The sequence below is a fragment of the Spinacia oleracea genome, chromosome 6 (assembly GCF_020520425.1).
Source record: "Spinacia oleracea cultivar Varoflay chromosome 6, BTI_SOV_V1, whole genome shotgun sequence".
Classification (NCBI taxonomy): Eukaryota; Viridiplantae; Streptophyta; class Magnoliopsida; order Caryophyllales; family Amaranthaceae; genus Spinacia; species Spinacia oleracea.
Window position 1 is genome coordinate 48,876,753 of NC_079492.1, and position 19,343 is coordinate 48,896,095.

A 19,343-nucleotide genomic window follows, 5' to 3' on the forward strand; every position below is an offset into this window, starting at 1 on the left:
TTAGTTTTTCGAATGCAAAATTTCGTAAATTTAAGATGTTAAATTAAATATTTGCGATTCTTGTTGATAAATCTTGAATTTTTGATTGACCTACTGCATATGTTTAACAAGTTTGAATGCCTAGTCTTGTTAATTATGCAATCTAATTTGTAATTATGATTAATTTGTTGAAAATTAGAATAATTTAGAATTAATTTGATTTTCATAATTAATTGTAATTTAATTAGAAACCTATGATTAAAAACCACCATAAAAATTGTAAATTTACGATAAATTTTAAATTTTTATGACCTAGACTTGAATCCATATCAATCGGAAATCAATTGGATAATAAATTTTCGATTTTTCGCCCTAAAATTATGAAATTAATAATATTTATTAATTTGTCATTAATTTTAAATATAAATTTTAAATTTTTATGCGATTCGTTCAAATAACTTGCACGCACGAAGCAATGGACGCTTCGTGTTACCCTTAAGGGGTGTTGTATAATGCGGGCATGCGACGACGAGCAAGGGAGCTCGTCGCCCGTGCGGCACGAATGCAATGAGCAAGGGCGTAGTGCACGAGCACAAGGCAGCAGCCCTGCCTTGTGTCGTGTGCCACGAGCAATGAACGAATGGGCATGGGCGAAGGGCGAGCCAAGGCAGTCGCGTGTGGGCAGCAAGCGAGCTGCGCCACAACGCGCGCTGCCTCGCACAAGTGCGCGCAGCCTCGCGCGCAGCGAGCGCAAGCTCGCGTGCCACGAGCGCTGCGCCCAGCACTGCTCGCGCGCGCAGCGCGCGATGTCGCTCGCCCAGCGAGCGATGTCGCGCCCCAGCGAGCGATGGCTCGCGCGCGCAGCGCGCGATGTCGCTCGCCCAGCGAGCGATGTCGCGCCCCAGCGAGCGATGGCTCGCGCGCGCAGCGCGCGATGTCGCTCGCCCAGCGAGCGATGTCGCGCCCCAGCGAGCGATGGCTCGCGCGCACAGCGAGCGAGCCAGCGCGCCCAGCGAGCGATCTCGCGCGCGCGCACTGCGAGCGATAGCTCGCGTGCGATGAGGCGCTGTGCGGAGGCTTGCGACAGGACAGCAGCAGCTATGCGACGAGCGCATGGGCTGCGCGCACATGGCCAGCAATGGCTGTGTGCGTACGGCCCATGGGCGTGCAACGCGTAGGGTGTTTGCGTTTCGATTAAGATCGTTTTGAATGTTTAATTTGAAAATTTCAGTTCACGTAATTTTAATTAATTTTAAAATTAATAATTTGAATTAATTTCTTGGATTTTAATTTTGAATATTATAATTATAATAAATGGAATTTATTCTAATTATTTTACTAAAATTAAAATCATGAATTAATTTAAATGCGACTGAAATTAAATTAAATTTTTGGATTCAATTATAAATTTATATGAGCTTTAAATTTTAATTAAATTTGTATGTTTCCGGTTAGACTAGAAATACAATTTTATGTTTAAAATTAGTAAAGCATATGAATTTATTGGTTTGAGTGGGAGCGCTTTTTAGTCATAAACTCTTGATTAGGTCTACAAATCCTTAAGGTTAAAACAACTCGATTAGAATTAATAAGGACTGAATAATTGGTAGATTATTGGTGCCCTTGATTAATTGCTGCAAATGTTTACGTGATGCATAATGTGTTTTACTAACCAGCTATGTGGGCCATTCATGATAATGAATGGGTGAATGGTATATATTGTATATGTACTGTTTTGCAGGTTATGAAGTGACTAGTATGGCCCAAATAGGATAGAAAATATGGTCTGCGTACCATTAATTTGAATGTAATTGGTCTAAAGTACCAAAGTTATTTTTCAATTCAAATATGGTCTGCGAACCATCAAATAGTTGTAATTAGTTATAGCTTATCCTATTTGAAGAAAATGGTGCCTCCCACGGAGATTTTCAAGACGGACTTTGAAGTCAAAGCTTCAAGATGAAGTCGGGCCATACTAGATCAAAAATATCTTATGCATGTTTTAAGTTATTTATTGCTTTAAATATGTCTTAAAATGCATGAGATCAAAAGCTTGATTATGTTGCATGATTAAGGATTTTAGTTCACTTAAAATCTAACCAACATAGTAAGAGCCTTAAGTTCCAAACTTAAAAATTGAGTTAAAAGGTGCCATGCCAAAATATACACTTGCTTGGATATCCTTTACATCAATCTAGTAATAGTTTTCGCTCAGCGAGGTGTTACTTATTGGTCCTAAAGGGGCAAGGTACACAAATAATTGTGAGTACACGTTAGTTTTGGTGAAACTCAACGATATAAGTAAGGAGTCCTTTTATGTCGTGGCAAAATCGATAGGTTTACCTAATAAGTTCTTAGACGTACCTATCAACCAAGAGTAGTTTCTAGACTATTAGCAAAAGGCTTTTGCTTACCTAAAATGTTTTAGGATTAAGGCGACAAACTGTGCTTAGTTCTTCAATGATTTTAGGATCTTGGAATCATTTTATTCACACCTGCCGGAACAATAAAATCGAATAAAATGCTAATAACTTGTTTGAATTGCATGGTTGCTTTAATTTCAAGTTATTATTCATGATAAATGTTTAGACTTTGCATGCTTCAATGTATGTTTTAATTATTGTTTATAATTAAATATCTTGCACTGCAATAAATCCTTTTAGAAAGGTAACAGTAAATTTCCTCGATTGGTAGTGAATCCAAGAACGATTCACGGAAATGAGAGAAAGTGAGCAATTTAAAATGTACGTTTCTTATATCGACTTTTATGGTTGTTTTCGAGTATCAAAATCGAATGGCAAACCAATTGGTGCTTGTGAATTCAAAATACACTGTAGTTTTGAGATCATAAAGCATTGAGTTTAATACGCTCAGCTTTACCAATGGTTAACAACCTAATATCTCTGTCCATTTAATTCTCGAATGAGTCTAGTCCCTAGACATTCGAATAGATCGATGCTTAAAGAACTTTAGAAGCTTCTGGTAAGATCATCTAGTTGAAACAAAATATTCAACATAAATGGTAAAGAACCTTGTTGGTGACATTGGACATGTCTAACAAAGTATAAAAGTCAACACTAAAGAATTCAATTCTTAAGACTATAAGAAAGGGTACAAGAAATAGGAAAACGAGGAACAATGAAAGGAATTTACGATTCCGTTTCTACCTATAAGTTTATGTTTAAAGAGAAGTGACCTAGCAATCAAACTTCCTTGGTATCATATACCGCTTGAGGTTCTTACTTCGGTAATAACTCAAACAATGGAAGCTAGGATACACTAATGACCTACAAGTGGGAAATGAAGCATGGCATTGCTACATTAATTGTAGGGTCATCTAGTTTGTTTTAAGTCCTTTCAAAGGCTGGAACTAAATGGCTATTTTGTTCCATAATCAGCATACCTAAATTTCTGCTTCAAACACAGAAAGACTCACATTCAGAAGAACAAAAAAATGCTTGTTTGTTTGTTTATTTGAATTTACGGAATGAGTCAATATGCTTGATTAAAACAAACAACTCTTTAAAGAACTTTACTAGGTTCAAATCAACCCCTTGATTTGAGTTCCACTAATCTTTGGCATTGTTACTTAGACTATATCAACAAGTTAACATTCAAAAGCTCTATTTTAATGGACTTTTGAAAGTTCATTGATTTCTAGATCAATTTAAGACAACTAGTCTTACTTGTTGAAAGTAACAAAAGATATGAACTATTGTTAGAACGCCTAGACAATAGAGTTCAAAGCTAAAGAAAGATTTTATGACTTTATTATTTCACATGGATTCGAGTGAATATAGGTATATTTACTCAAATGTGATATAAGTTGAATCTGTTTGGCTAGTTCAAAGATTCAGAAGTATAAAATCCACTTGGCAAGAAATCATAAAGATCTAGGTTAGATCATGTTGATGATTACTTGAGACCAAATATGATCATCAATGATTGTGTGTTGTAATTTCACAATCTAGCTCCATAAGATATGGCATATCTACGTTGGAATGATCGAAGTCAATTAGTACTTGATTCGATCAATGATGAATCATAAAGACTTTTCCTATAATTTCTAAAACAAAATGCTCAACTACCACCAAACTAAACCAAATTCGTCAAAGCTATTGAAAAGTAATTTCAGAATATCTTTTTATAATATATCTAAAGAGTTCCTAAACTCAGTGGGAGCTTAGTGTTTGTTATTCAACAAACTAAGGCCCAAGAATAGATATATGTTTCATTGTGATTTATTCAAATGAGACACAAGGGTATTGTTTCTACCACGAATTTTTGAGAACATAATGTTTGTTTGCTCGAAATAATGTCCTTTTGGAGATTCGTTTCCAAAATGACAAGTGGGAGAAAATAGACCTCGAAAGTTTTCGAGGCGAACAACAAACATAAACGGACATTCCGGAGGCTTTTCGAAGTGCTTCAGAAAATCCGAACTTATTCTTTAAGACTTTAGAAGTGGCTTTAAAGAATAGACATCTCTTAGAAGACTTTACAAGTGCTTCAAGGAGAACAGAATATTCAAAGGACTTTAAGTGGCTATTGATATTCTAATGTTTGATGTTCTATACCCAAGTAGGCATAGAATTCAAGTCACTGAAACTATGAGATTCTTCTATTAGATAGTAAAGAAACATAGAGATCAGGTCAATGAAACTATGAGATTCTTCTATTAAATAGTGAAGAAACCTACAACTTGCAGTCAAACTATTATCATGTAGATTAATGAGTTTGTGACTTGTAAGAAAGCTATGACGAAACCTAGATTCCCTAAAATGGTTAGAGGCCATATATAGACTCAAATGTTTTAAATGGTTAGAGGCCATAAAACATACTCAATGTTTTGATGACAAAATTGAAATTTTGTTGATTTGCAAGAATAGTTTCACACCTATTGGTTGCAAGTTTGTTTTAAGGATAAAAACCATCAAACATGGAATTGTGTTCACACACAAAGCTAGATTAGTTGCTAAAGGTTACAAGCAAATTCATGGCATGGATTGTGTTGAAACCTCATGCAAAATCGTAATGCTTAAGTCTATAATTCAAGCAATGATTGCATATTGGTACATATGGCAATTGGATGACAAAACGTATTCCTCAATCAAATGATGGAATACAATATGTACATGGTATGTCATAGAGTTTGTGGATCCAAATAAATGCTTGAAAAGGAAAGCTAGCTTATAAAATCTAAGTACAGATTTAAGCAAGCAATTGGGAATTGGAACTGTATTTTAGTGAAACTAATAAATATTTTAGTTTCATAAAATATACATGATTCTTATAGATATATAAGAAGTTTAGTGGGAGTACTTAAAACTTAATTGGTCCTATGTGTATCACACACATATCTCTCTATTGTGAAATAACATTCAAATGCTAATGACTTAGATTTGAAATTATTCATCAATAATGGACCATGGCGAAACTTAGTACATACTGGGTATTGAGATCTATTTACAAAGATCTTATGATATTATTTTGGATTAAGTAATGGCATTTACTAAATCAAACACGAAAGTCTCCATTGGAGATATTCGACCCATGTGAATAAATCTAAGTAAAGGATGTTTGAACTATGTATAAGCATTTACTAAGTTAAACATCAAAGAATCTAAGTAAGATTCTTAAACCTATATTATATGTCAAAGAATTTAGCTGAATTTAGTATCTACTGAAACTAGATAAGCTAAAGTTACATGAATAGAATTCAATTGGGAATTATTCTGCAAAAGAATTTATCATGTGTGATATAATATGAGGATCGCCAAAAACGTATCGTATGACTTTAGGCATGACGAACATATACCAATCTCTATTGATCTAAGTGAAGATCAACTAGATTGAGATCAAGAATACTTATGGTACTTGAAATGGTACATAAGGAATAGTTCTTGATTCAAGGAATAAAGATATGCTAAATATTGATGCTACACGCATAAACACTGGCAAAGGATCAAGCAAGACCCTTTGGAGTTAATCATTGATAAGGACGAGCTATAGAGCATCGTGTTTTGAAATGGCAACATGGATTGGAGACCATGAGTTGTTGCGTGGGAAATTAAAATAATAATTTCTATGTTCTAAGATATAGTTGGAGAATCTTCCACATATCTATGAACTGCCTGGATAGGTAAATCCAAACAAAGCATCACTAGCAACCTATACAGTTGAAGTAAAAGTAATTATTGCCTAAGAAGCAATAAAACAGGGTTGTTTAAAGTTCTTCACTGAACTTGGGTAGATCACCTATCTGCTGGCTTGATGGTTCTTCATTGAAAAATGCGTAGAACCACTCTTGAAGCAAGAAAAACGTCTGCTAACTTGATGGTTCTTCATTGAAAAATGAGTAAAACCACCATCGAAGTTAGAAAGACTAGATCACATAATAAACAAACTCGAAAAGATCTTATCATCATATCTCGAAGAACATTCGATGAAAAGGATATTAAGATTGGCAAAGCATGATAACTAAACCTATGCAACAAGTGAGAAGCAACACTCACGTTGTAGCACTGGAAATCAAGCATAGCTTTGAATTCCATGAATTGTTTTAGAAGATGGGTTTGAGGCCCATGGTTATAAAACATTGGGGTTGAACATTTATCATATATGAAATGTATTTTCATATTCCATTTAATCTTGGTTTAGTATTAAATGATGAGTCCCTTCAATTTGACGATATATTCAAGATAGACTGTCAGGACCAGTCCTGTGACTAAGAAATGTCTATCAAGTGAACTTGAATGTCAAAGGTTGAAAATGGTCCCTAATCGGAGTTTTCTATAAAATTGGACGCATAGAAAACGTTAGACGATTAGAATGCAAGATGACTAGTAGTTCTGTTTCTTGAACTATGTGGACATGGCAATGTCATAATCATTTGCATAGATACTTACTTTGGGAAGACTAGTATCGGACAAGACCTATGAAACTTTACTGTAAGAGATGAAAATCTGTCATAAGTAAATTTCATTAAATTATTAGACACTAAATCCTCAATACCTGAGTGATTTGAGATTACTTGTTTGAGAACTGGTTGCTTTGACGTTGACCAACCGTCGCACCGTAAAAGGAGGCTATAAAGGCAACGCTCAGGTAATCACCTATCAAACGAAGTCTAATCTCAAGATCGCAAGATTGGGATTGTCCTCCCATAAATCGGGATGAGATGCTTAAAAGTTGTACAAGGCCACTCGGAGAGCTAGAAACTGTGAAATGCATGGCCGTGCTCGGATGAATCATAGGCTATGATTATCTGTTTATTTGATCAGTTGAACTCTGAAACCGAGGAACACCTCTGGACATAATAAGGATGACAACTCTTACCTTATGTTCAAGAGCAAGCATCGAGCGACAAAGGAATTAGGAAATGCACACTTGTCCCTAAGGACAAGTGGGAGACTGAAGGAAATAATGCCCTTGGTCCAAGTATGCATTCTATGTTAAGTCTAATAAATGCGGTTCAGTATTGATTAACAAGTTAATAATTCAGTGAGATCAAGTGAGCTGAATGCCTAGCTAGAGGCCGCTTCAGTTCAAGTGGAATTAATGATATTAATCCACAGCTTACTCTTGACTGAACCCGTAGGGTCACACAAATAGTACGTAAACGGATCAAGTATTTAATGGCATTAAATACTCCATCTATGAATATTCGGAACCGACGGATCTTGGTTTCAGTGGGAGCTAAGATCGTCACAGGCAAGAAATGAATACTCCGGAAACGATGATATTGCCGGAAACGGAAATATGGATCGTATCGGAAATATGAATATTATCCAAGTCGTAGATGTTGCCGGAAACGGAAACATGGTACGTATCGGAAAATATTATTGGAAATGGAAATATTACCAGAATCGGAAATATTGCCGGAAACGGAAATATTGTCAGAATCGGAAATATTGCCGGAATCGGAAAATAATTCCGGAAACGGAAATATTAAATATTTGTTCGAAACGGAAATTAATTCCGGAATCGGAAATATTAAATATTGTTCGTATCGGAAATAGATTCCGGAAATGGAAATTTAATCGGAAGCGTATCGTACGAATTAGCATCGGACGAGGCTTGCCGGACGATGGCCCAGCACGAAGCCGGGGCCATCGCCCAGCAAGCATGCGCGCCACAAGCCCAGCCAAGGCAGCGCCCAGGCCTACCGCAAGGCAGGCCCAGCGCGCGCCAAGGGCCACGGCTGCGTGGGCCGTGCTGCGCGGGCTGCTGCTCGCACGCGCATGGGCAGCCCTTGTGGCTGCCGTGTGTGTGTGAGTTTGTGCTCATGCGTGATTCCTGAATCTACAAGAGTCAGTGTATGATTAAGTTTCTATTCCTAATTGGATAAATTAATTAAATAGAATTCATGTAGGATTCTAATTTCGATTAATTCGTATCCTACTAGGATTACGATTCCTTTTCCATAACTCTATAAATAAAGGCCTAGGGGTCATAATTTATACACAAGTTTCAAAGTATTCAAAAGTGAGTTTTTTGAGAGAAAATTAAAACACACATCTTGCTCAAAAGTGCCGAAATTTTCTAGTACCTTAAGGGCGATTCTAGTTGGTCAATCTTAAGGCGGATCCGGACGTGCTGTGGACTATCTACGGAGGGACGACACTTGGAGTCCTAAAAGACTTGTTCTTGTTCGGTTCGGGCGCAGCTAGGGAGGGCACGCAACAAAGAGTATGCATCTAAATTATGCTATATGATTATGTGTAAATAATATGTTGTCCTGGGTTAATGGTTGTTTCCGCATGATCTATGTAATGTCATATGTATCATAACCTAACAATATCGGGGCGGGTGAAAGTGAGATACTGAAGAGCCCCAGCAAGCTGACGATAGAAGGAAGGGTCAGCAATCGGTTTCCCACTGGTAGCACTAAGTTTGGACTTAGTGTCAACAGGGGTGGCCGCCGACTTGCATGAAGACATGTCAGCACGAGCTAGAATTTCCTGTGCATACTTACGTTGACACAAGAACATGTTCTCCTTTGTACGGGAGACCGAAATACCCAGAAAATAAGACAAGGGCCCAAGGTCTTTCATTGCAAACTCGGAACTGAGTCGAGCGATGATGCTCGTCCTAATAGTGTCAGAAGAGCAAGCAAGAATAATATCATCAACATACAATAATAGATAAGCAGTATCCGTACCGTGGCGGTAGATGAATAATGAAGTATCACTCTTACTGTTGACAAACCCCAGAGAGATGATGTAAGTCGCAAAACGCTGATACCAAGCCCGTGGAGCCTGTTTCAACCCATAGATTGACTTATGGAGAAGACAAACATGCTTAGGCTTGTCCGGCCGAACAAACCCTGGTGGCTGGTGCATATAAACTGTCTCCTGCAAATGCCCATGAAGAAAGGCATTTTTGACATCTAGTTGACGAATAGACCAATTCCGAGAGAAGGCTAAACTGAGAACCGTACGGATCGTAGTAGGTTTCACAACCGGACTGAAAGTCTCACCACAATCAATTCCAACTTCCTGCCCTTTACCATTGGCCACCAACCAAGCCTTATGACGCTCAAACTCCCCATTTGATCTCTCTTTGTGAGTAAATAACCACAAACACCGAATAACATTCGCATCCACAGGACGCGGAACCAAGTCCCACGTATGGGTATCAATCATTGCATTATACTCATCACTCATGGCACTAAACCAGTTAGGATCCCGTAAAGCAACCAAAGGGGATTTGGGAATAGGGGATATTTTAGGAGTGGACGAAGCTAGCAAAACGAGGTGTGCATACTTCGAATTAGGCCGAAAGATACCCGCTTTGGAACGGGTTTGCATAGTGTGAGTGGTCTGATTTTGGGGCGTGGGATCAGAGTTTGTGGGCGGGGGCTGAGAAACAGAGGCTGGTGACTGGGCCATAGAGGACAGCTCCAAAGAAGTTGAGTGGGTAAGCAAGGGATGGGCCATGGCTGATTGAACAGGCCCACGGTCCATCACATGCCTATTCTGCCCAGTCCAAGCTTGCTGTGGAGTAGAGAAGGGAGATTCTGGGCCAGGCCCAGAAGAAGAACCACTACGTGGGGTAGCTACACGTGTGTGCTGGACTGGAGTGAGTGGGGAATGAGAGTCAAGGTGGGCTGGAGAGTCAACAGAACTAGGCGAATTGGGCCTAGGTGTTGGAGAGGAAGGTTGGGCCGTTTGCTGAAGTATGGGAGGGGGGCAAACATTCCCAAGTTCAGAATCCATAAATTCGAATTCTGTAGAATTAGGCGTGTAATCTGATGAATTGGGAAAGTTTGATTCATCAAAAATGACATGTCGTGAAAGAATAACTTTCTTAGTTTTAATATCCAGACAACGATAACCACGGTGAGAGGATGGATAACCCAAGAAGATGCATGGAGTAGAACGTGGACTCAATTTAGTCGGTGCGGTGGCCGATAAATTTGGGTAACAAAGACATCCAAACGTACGAAGGTGGTCATACGATGGTGCCCTATTATAGAGAAAGTGCATAGGAGTTAGATTATCAAGGAGCCGTGTGGGTCGGATATTAAGCAAATAGACGGCCATGTGAAGAGACTCAACCCAAAAGGAAGGAGGGAGAGAGGCATAAAAAAGGAGAGAACGACATATATTGTTTATAGTCCGGATCATCCGTTCCGCTTTCCCATTTTGACGGGAAGTGTGTGGGCAGGAACGACGCCAGACCATGCCATGGGTTTGGGAAAACAAGGTGAAATCATTATTATCATATTCCCGACCATTGTCACTTTGCAATGCCTTAATAGAAAAACCGAATTGAGTCTCAACATACGTATGGAAACGTACAAAAGTGGGGAAATCATCCGATTTTGTTTTGAGAGGAAATACCCATAAATAGTGAGAGAAATCATCCAGGAAAAGCAAATAGTATCAAATCCCGTATGACTATTAATAGGATATGTAAACAAATCGGTATGAATTATATCAAAAGGTGCAAATGTCATAGTATGAGAAATCGAAAAAGGTAGACGACAATGTTTGCCTAATTGACAACGTACCATGGCAAATTGTGGATTTTTGCCCTTTATTATATTGAATAAAATTTTGATTTCTAAGAAAACTAAGAACTTGATCGCCCGGATGACCCAAACGATTGTGCCAGACGTCAGTAGATAAAGCAGCAAAAGCAAAAGATGGAGTTGAATTGATGGAGGAGAGAGGATATAGATTCCCAACACTATTGCACCTCGTCAGAATTGTCCCCGTCCGGAGATCCTTCACAGAAAAACCAAAAGGGTCAAATTCAACAGACACACAATTATCGGAAGTGAATTGACGAACTGACACTAGATTCTTAATGATACTAGGAGCATATAGAATATTTTTGAGAGTAAGGGAGGGGAAAGGTTTTGGGAGAATAGTGGTACCGGAACCCCTAACTGGTATTTTATTTCCATCACCAACCATAATATGAGAATGCAAATTACGCCAATTGACAATAGAAGAAGTAATACCTGACCCATTCATGAGATGAGAAGTCGCACCGGTATCCATGTACCAGTTAGAATCCGGAGGTTGCATTGTCATTGCATTAAAAAATGCAGGTAGGTCCGTGGGCTGGTACCCACTGCTCGGAACCAGAAACGCTGACCCTTGCTGAATCTGTTGCTGTGGGCTTCTTGGAGATGGGCCCAGTACCCCTTGTTGTGGGTTGGATGTGTTTCTCCAAGGCTGGGAAGGAATTGGACATGGGGGAAACATCCACTGTTGGGCCCAATACTGAGCCCAAGGGTGAACAAACATGGGCTGCCCCTGTTGTTGCTGTTGAGCAGCTTGTCCAGCATTGCCACGAGTCGAGTTCGATCCTTGCCTAGAAGAAGAACCCCCCTTGTGATATTTCTTGCCTTTGTACCCTTTACCACCTGACCTTCCACCTCCATTCCGACCACCCCCACTACCACCAGATACCGCCGGGGATTGTGACTGGACCGCGGCGAGCAAGGTGGGTGCCGCAGCCAGCAACACGGTGGTGGAGTTGTCACCATCCTGTTCAGAAAGACGCCCCATGCGATCCAGATCGAGAGTGGAGCACGCTTCATCAAAGGAAGGCAAGGGAGTCGTTTGACGGATGATGGTCGCAATTGTTCGATATTCAGGGTCAAGCTTACCTACCAACTGGAGGACGAGTCGTTCATCGGAGACCGGATGACCTAGAGCCGCGAGTTGATCGGCGATCGTTTTTAGGGCTTGACAGTAGTCATCCAGAGACGCAAAATTCGACATCCGAACATTGCCAAACTGATTTTCCAGAAGAACCACACGAGTCCCCTTGTTATCCTGGAAAATCTTGCGAAGCCTATTCCAAATATCCATTGCACTTGCATTATCATCAAGTACCTTGAGAAGAAGATCTTTTGAAATCGTGCCATACAACCATTGGAGGACTATGGCATCCAAACGACCCCACAAGTCGTCGTCCATGTCCTTCGGCCTCGTGATGTTTGGATCGATGTGATCCAAAACCATATAAACCTTAGCAGTATTGCGGAACAACGGCATAATGAAAATGGCATGTATGATGTTGAAAATCCAAACGTGAAACACTTGTTCAAGTGTGACTTGGCTCCTCATGGATTCAACTTGGAAAGAATCTAACTTTGAAATGAGTATGCTCATTTAAAAATATCATCGATTTTGTATTTGAACATTGAAATAAGACTTGAATATAGAACTTGAATATTGAACTTGAAGATTGAAATTAGGAGGCTAAACTCTTAAAGATTATAACTTTTATGCTAAAATGTCTCATCTTTAATAAGATTCATGACTTGAAATTGATTCTAGTTTAAAGAGGAATTGATCCTATTTAAACATCATTGAATATTGAATGTAGTAATTGCATTTTGAACATGGAACTTAATGGTTCATGAATTCTAGTTTGAAGAAGGAATTGCACTTCTTAAAGCATCATTGAACTTGTATAAAGTTGAAGCTTTTTGAAGATTTTTATGATGATTGTTGTAAGGAACACTTTCAAGAATGAAAGCCTCAACTTACTAATCATGTTTTATTGAAAACAAAGCTTAAATATTGAAAATTGAAACATAGAAATGGAGTATGGAATACCATTTAAGGGGGATTCAAGTATGAAACCCTTAAAGGTTACTCCTTTTTTACAAATCCTAGTTGACATGAGTGTTGAACCCATCAAACATCAATGGGTTATTAGAAAATATTATAGATTAATACATAAATATTACTCCGTAGTAGTTAGTAATGAGATTTTAGGGACTCTGATTACCTAAATTTTTTAGGTTGATGCTTCCAAGGTGTTTTCCCAATTGCTTAAATATTTAAAATTGTAGATTTTAGGTAGATTGAATTGTGGAGAGAGTTTGTATTGTGAGGAGCAATTTTTGCATTACGATGTTAAGCTGTTTTCTGATTTTTTTTTCTCCTCCTCCATTCATGAAAAAATGGGAGATTTTATAGGAAACTGGTTGGAAAAGGCCAAAGGCAGGGCGCCTGGCGCAGGACACCTGCTTGCGCCTGGCGCGGCGCTTGCTGCCAAAGCAAGGACGATGACACCGTCCTTTTAGGCGCGTTTGGCTGTTGGATTGTACTTTTGGACATTAGAGAAAAGATGATTTTCTAAGTTTTGGAATTTTATGACTTTGAACACGTCGTTTTGAGATTTTTGTAAAGTTTGAACTCGTTTTTATGTGTCGGAGCCCCGGATGCTCGATTTTGTGGGTCGGCGCCCAAATTTGGATTGCTTAATGGTATTTTTGTTGGAAATAGGATTTGGAGACCAATGGTGGTTTCCGTTTCGAGGAATTGTGTTTGGATTTCAGAATTATATTTTTGGAATTGAATTTTGTACCATGTTCTGGGATGGGAACGGACTTGAGAATTGGATTTTGGATGATTGGACTTGGAATAATTTCGTAATATTTTAGCAATTGGGGATTCCACTCAGAGTTGCACCAACCTTTAAAGTTAGGCTAATAGTTTCGTCATCGGCCCTAGGAGGAGACACAAATTAGTAACCTACACTAATCTAACTCTTGCTGATAGCATCGACGACAATACCAAGGAAAACAAAAAGGCAACAAATAACGCCAACAATAAATCAGGGTTAAAGGGTTGAGTGTACAAATGAAGAGTCATAATTTTATTTAAGAAAAAGTAGCATACAAAGAATGTCCATGTAAACTTTTTCAAGCTCATAAGAATTTACTATTACTTTACTCGGCTAAGTCGAATATGAAATGAGCCATTTGTAGAATAATTTTTTTAAATGTAATAGCTACTTTTTGAATATTAATTTAAACTCATTCTAATTTGGTAGATGGACTCCAAAGAACTCCAAAAGTAATTACACTGTTAGGAATATGGGGCTGCAACTAGAAGTAAAATCAGTGGGAACAACTCAAAATCTAAGAAGATGAGAATTGATGATTTGAATTGGAGAGGAGGAGAGAAAAAGTGATGTTGGAAAGGTGATTCGTGAAGGAAATAATGCCCTTGGTCCAAGTATGCATTCTATGTTAAGTCTAATAAATGCGGTTCAGTATTAATTAACAAGTTAATAATTCAGTGAGATCAAGTGAGCTGAATGCCTAGCTAGAGGCCGCTTCAGTTCAAGTGGAATTAATGCCACAGCTTACTCTTGACTGAACCCGTAGGGTCACACAAATAGTACGTAAACGGATCAAGTATTTAATGGCATTAGATACTCCATCTATGGATATTCGGGATCGACGGATCTTGGTTTCAGTGGGAGCTGAGATCGTCACAGGCAAGAAATGAATACTCCGGAAACGATGATATTGCCGGAAACGGAAATATGGATCGTATCGGAAATATAAATATTATCCAAGTCGTAGATGTTGCCGGAAACGGAAACATGGTACGTATCGGAAAATATTATCGGAAATGGAAATATTACCAGAATCGGAAATATTGCCGGAAACGGAAATATTGTCAGAATCGGAAATATTATCGGAATCGGAAAATAATTCCGGAAACGGAAATATTAAATATTTGTTCGAAACGGAAATTGATTCCGGAATCGGAAATATTAAATATTGTTCGTATCGGAAATGAATTCCGGAACCGGGAATTTAATCGGAAGCGTATCGTACGAATTAGCATCGGACGAGGCCTGCCGGACGAAGGCCCAGCACGAAGTCGGGCCATCGCCCAGCAAGCCAAACGCGCGCCCAGCCAAGGCAGCGCCCAGGCCCACCGCAAGGCAGGCCCAGCGCGCCTAAGGCCATGGGCCTCGCTGCGTGGGCTGCTGCTCGCACGCACGCATGGGCGGCCCTCGTGGCTGCCGTGTGTGTGTGTGAGTTTGTGTTCATGCACGATTCCTAAAACTATTAGAATTAGTATATGATTAAATTCCTATTCCTAAAAGGATAAATTAATTAATTAGAGTTCTTATAGGATTCTAAGTTTAATTAATTCGTATCCTACTAGGATTCCAATTCCCTTTCCATTACTCTATAAATACGAGCCTAGGGTCACATATTTTCAGAGACCAATTCAAGTATTCAAAGTGAGTTTTAAGAGAAAAATTCAGCCACATTCCTTGCTCAATAGTGCCGAAAATTCTAGTACCTTAAGGGCGATTCTAGTTGGTCAATCTTAAGGCGGATCCGGACGTGTTGTGGACTATCTACGGAGGGACGACACTTGGAGTCCTAAAGACTTGTTCTTGTTCGGTTCGGGCGCAGCTAGGGAAGGCACGCAACAAAGAGTATGCATCTAAATTATGCTATATGATTATGTGTAAATAATATGTATTCCTGGCTTAATGGTTGTTTCCGCATGATTTATGTATTGTCATATGTATCATAACCTAACAGTGGTATCACGAGCCCCTTATTATTTTCATAATCTAAATTGCATGAACATGGTTAAATATTACAAATTTGCATGAATTAAAAGGGGTGATTAATTTTCGTAATTGTTAATTAATTGCAAATTGCGTTTATTTTCTTCGTTACTCATCCAAATCGAGTGATTTTTGTGTCAATTCCGCATGTAAAAGGCATTCTAAAATTTTGACAAAAATAGTCTTTTTCTGCCGAACCCAGAATTCTCAAATTCGAAGCGTAACTATGACTTTTCGAAGGTTTTAGTTTTTCGAATGCAAAATTTCGTAAATTTAAGATGTTAAATTAAATATTTGCGATTCTTGTTAATAAATCTTGAATTTTTGATTGACCTACTGTATATGTTTAACAAGTTTGAATGCCTAGCCTTGTTAATTATGCAATCTAATTTGTAATTATGATTAATTTGTTGAAAATTAGAATAATTTATAATTAATTTGATTTTCATAATTAATTATAATTTAATTAGTGACCTATGATTAAAAATTGTAAATTTATGATAAATTTTAAATTTTTATGACCTAGATTTGAATCCAAGACAATCGGAAATCAATTGAATAATAAATTTTCGATTTTTCGCCCTAAAATTATGAAATTAATATTATTTATTAATTTGTCATTAATTTTAAATATAAATTTTAAATTTTTATGCGATTCGTTCATATAACTTGCACGCACAAAGCAATGGACGCTTCGTGTTACCCTTAAGGGGTGTTGTATAGTGCGGGCATGCGACGACGAGCAAGGGAGCTCGTCGCCCGTGCGGCACGAATGCAATGAGCAAGGCATGGTGCACGAGCACAAGGCAGCAGCCCTTCCTTGTGTCGTGGGCCACGAGCTATGGACGAATGGACATGGGCGAAAGGCGAGCCATGGCAGTCGCGTGTGGGCAGCAAGCGAGCTGCGCCACGACGCGCACTGCCTCGCGCAAGAGCGCGCAGCCTCGCGCGCAGCGAGCGCAAGCTCGCGTGCCACGAGCGCTGCGCCCAGCGTTGATCGCGCGCGATGGCTCGTGCGCACAGCGAGCGATGTCGCGCGCACATCGAGCAATGGCTCGCGCGCACAGCGAGCGATGTCGCGCGCACAGCGAGCAATGGCTCGCGCGCACAGCGAGCAATGTCGCGCGCACATCGAGCAATGGCTCGCGCGCACAGCGAGCGATGGAGCGCGCGCAGCGAGCACCAAAGCGTGCGATGGCTTGCGATGGTAGATGCAGCAGCTATGCGACGAGCGCATGGGCTGCGCGCACATGGCCAGCGATGGCTGTGTGCGTGCGGCCCATGGGCGTGCGATGCGTAGGGTGTTTGCGTTACGATTAGATCGTTTTGAATGTTTAATTTTAAATTTTTCAGTTTACGTAATTTTAATTAATTTTAAAATTAATAATTTAATTTTTTTTCTAGGATTTTAATTTTGAATATTGTAATTATAATAAATTTTATTTATTCTAATTATTGTACTAAAATTAAAATCATGAATTAATTTAAATACGACTGAAATTAAATTAAACTTTTGGATTCAATTATAAATTTATATGAGCTTTAAATTTTAATTAAATTTGTATGTTTCCGGTTAGACTTGAAATACATTTTTATGTTTAAAATTAGTAAAGCATATGAATTTATTGGTTTGAGTGGGAGCCCTTTTAGTCATAAAACTCTTGATTAGGTCTACAAATCCTTAAGGTTAAAACAACTTGATTAGAATTAATAAGGACTGAATAATTGGTAGATTATTGGTGCCCTTGATTAATTACTGCAAATGTTTACGTGATGCATAATGTGTTTTACTAACCAGCTATGTGGGCCATTCATGATAATGAATGGGTGAATGGTATATATTGTATATGTACTGTTTTGCAGGTTATGAAGTGACTAGTATGGCCCAAATAGGATAGAAAATATGGTCTGCGTACCATTAATTTGAATGTAATTGGTCTAAAGTACCAAAGTTATTTTTCAATTCAAATATGGTCTGCGTACCATCAAATAGTTGTAATTAGTTATAGCTTATCCTATTTGAAGAAAATGGTGCCTCCCACGGAGATTTTCAAGACGGACTTTGAAGTCAAAGCTTCAAGATGAAGTCGGGCCATACTAGATCACATTTATCTTATGCATGTTTTAAGTTATTTATTGCTTTTAAATATGTCTTAAAATGCATGAGATCAAAAGCTTGATTATGTTGCATGATTAAGGATTTTAGTTCACTTAAAATCTAACCAACATAGTAAGAGCCTTAAGTTCCAAACTTAAAAATTGAGTTAAAAGGTGCCATGCCAAAATATACACTTGCTTGGATATCCTTTACATCAATCTAGTAATAGTTTTCGCTCAGCGAGGTGTTACTTATTGGTCCTAAAGGGGCAAGGTACACAAATAATTGTGAGTACATGTTAGTTTTGGTGAAACTCAACGATATAAGTAAGAAGTCCTTTTATGTCGTGGTAAAATCGATAGGTTTACCTAATAAGTTCTTAGACGTACCTATCAACCAAGAATAGTTTCTAGACTATTAGCAAAAGGCTTTTGCTTACCTAAGATGTTCTAGGATTAAGTCGACAAACTGTGCTTAGTTCTTCAATGATTTTAGGATCTTGGAATCATTTTATTCACACCTGCCGGAACACATAACTTGAATAAAATGCTTAATAAACATTGAATTATGCATGTATGCTAGATTTTAAGTTTATTAAGAGAAACTGTGAATGATTATTTATTTGTTTATTCTTTTCAATTGTAGTTTTTAATATGGCAAACAACAATTCATTCAACATTCGATCAATTCTCGAAAAGGAGAAGTTGAACGGGAAAAACTTCCTTGACTGGCAAAGGAACTTGCAAATAGTTCTTATGCAGGAAGAAAAGGAGTATGTCCTAGATGAGGCGATGCCCGAAGCCGCAGGCGACGGGGTCACTCAGGCAGCCCTCAATCGTTGGATTGATGCCAACAAGGATGTGAAATGTCTAATGCTCGCCACCATGAGTGCGGATCTGCAGAAAACGTTCATCAACTCAGATGCTTTCACAATCATCAGTGAGTTGAAGAACATGTTCCAAGATCTGGCTCGAGTCGAAAGATTCGAGACTCATAGGCAAATTCTTGAGACCAAGCTTAAGAAAGGCGAGCCCGTAAGTCCACATGTTCTCAAAATGATTGGACTCATTGAGAATATGAGTCGGCTGGATCAGCAGTTTTCTCAGGAAATGGCTATAGACACCATCCTCCATTCTCTTCATAGCGGGTATGATCAGTTCAAACTGAACTACAGTATGAATAGTCTGGACAAAACGCTCACTGAGCTTCACGGTATGCTGAAGACCGCTGAAAAGACGCTCAAAAGTGATAAGCAGGATGTGCTTATGGTGCGTGGGGGCAAGTTCAAGAAATCTGGAAAGAAGAGGAATGCTAAGAAAGGTGGCAACAAGGCCAGCCCAACTAAGCAAACTGGCGCCAAATCTGTAAAGACGAAGGTCAGTCAACCCACTTCTGAATCCGAATG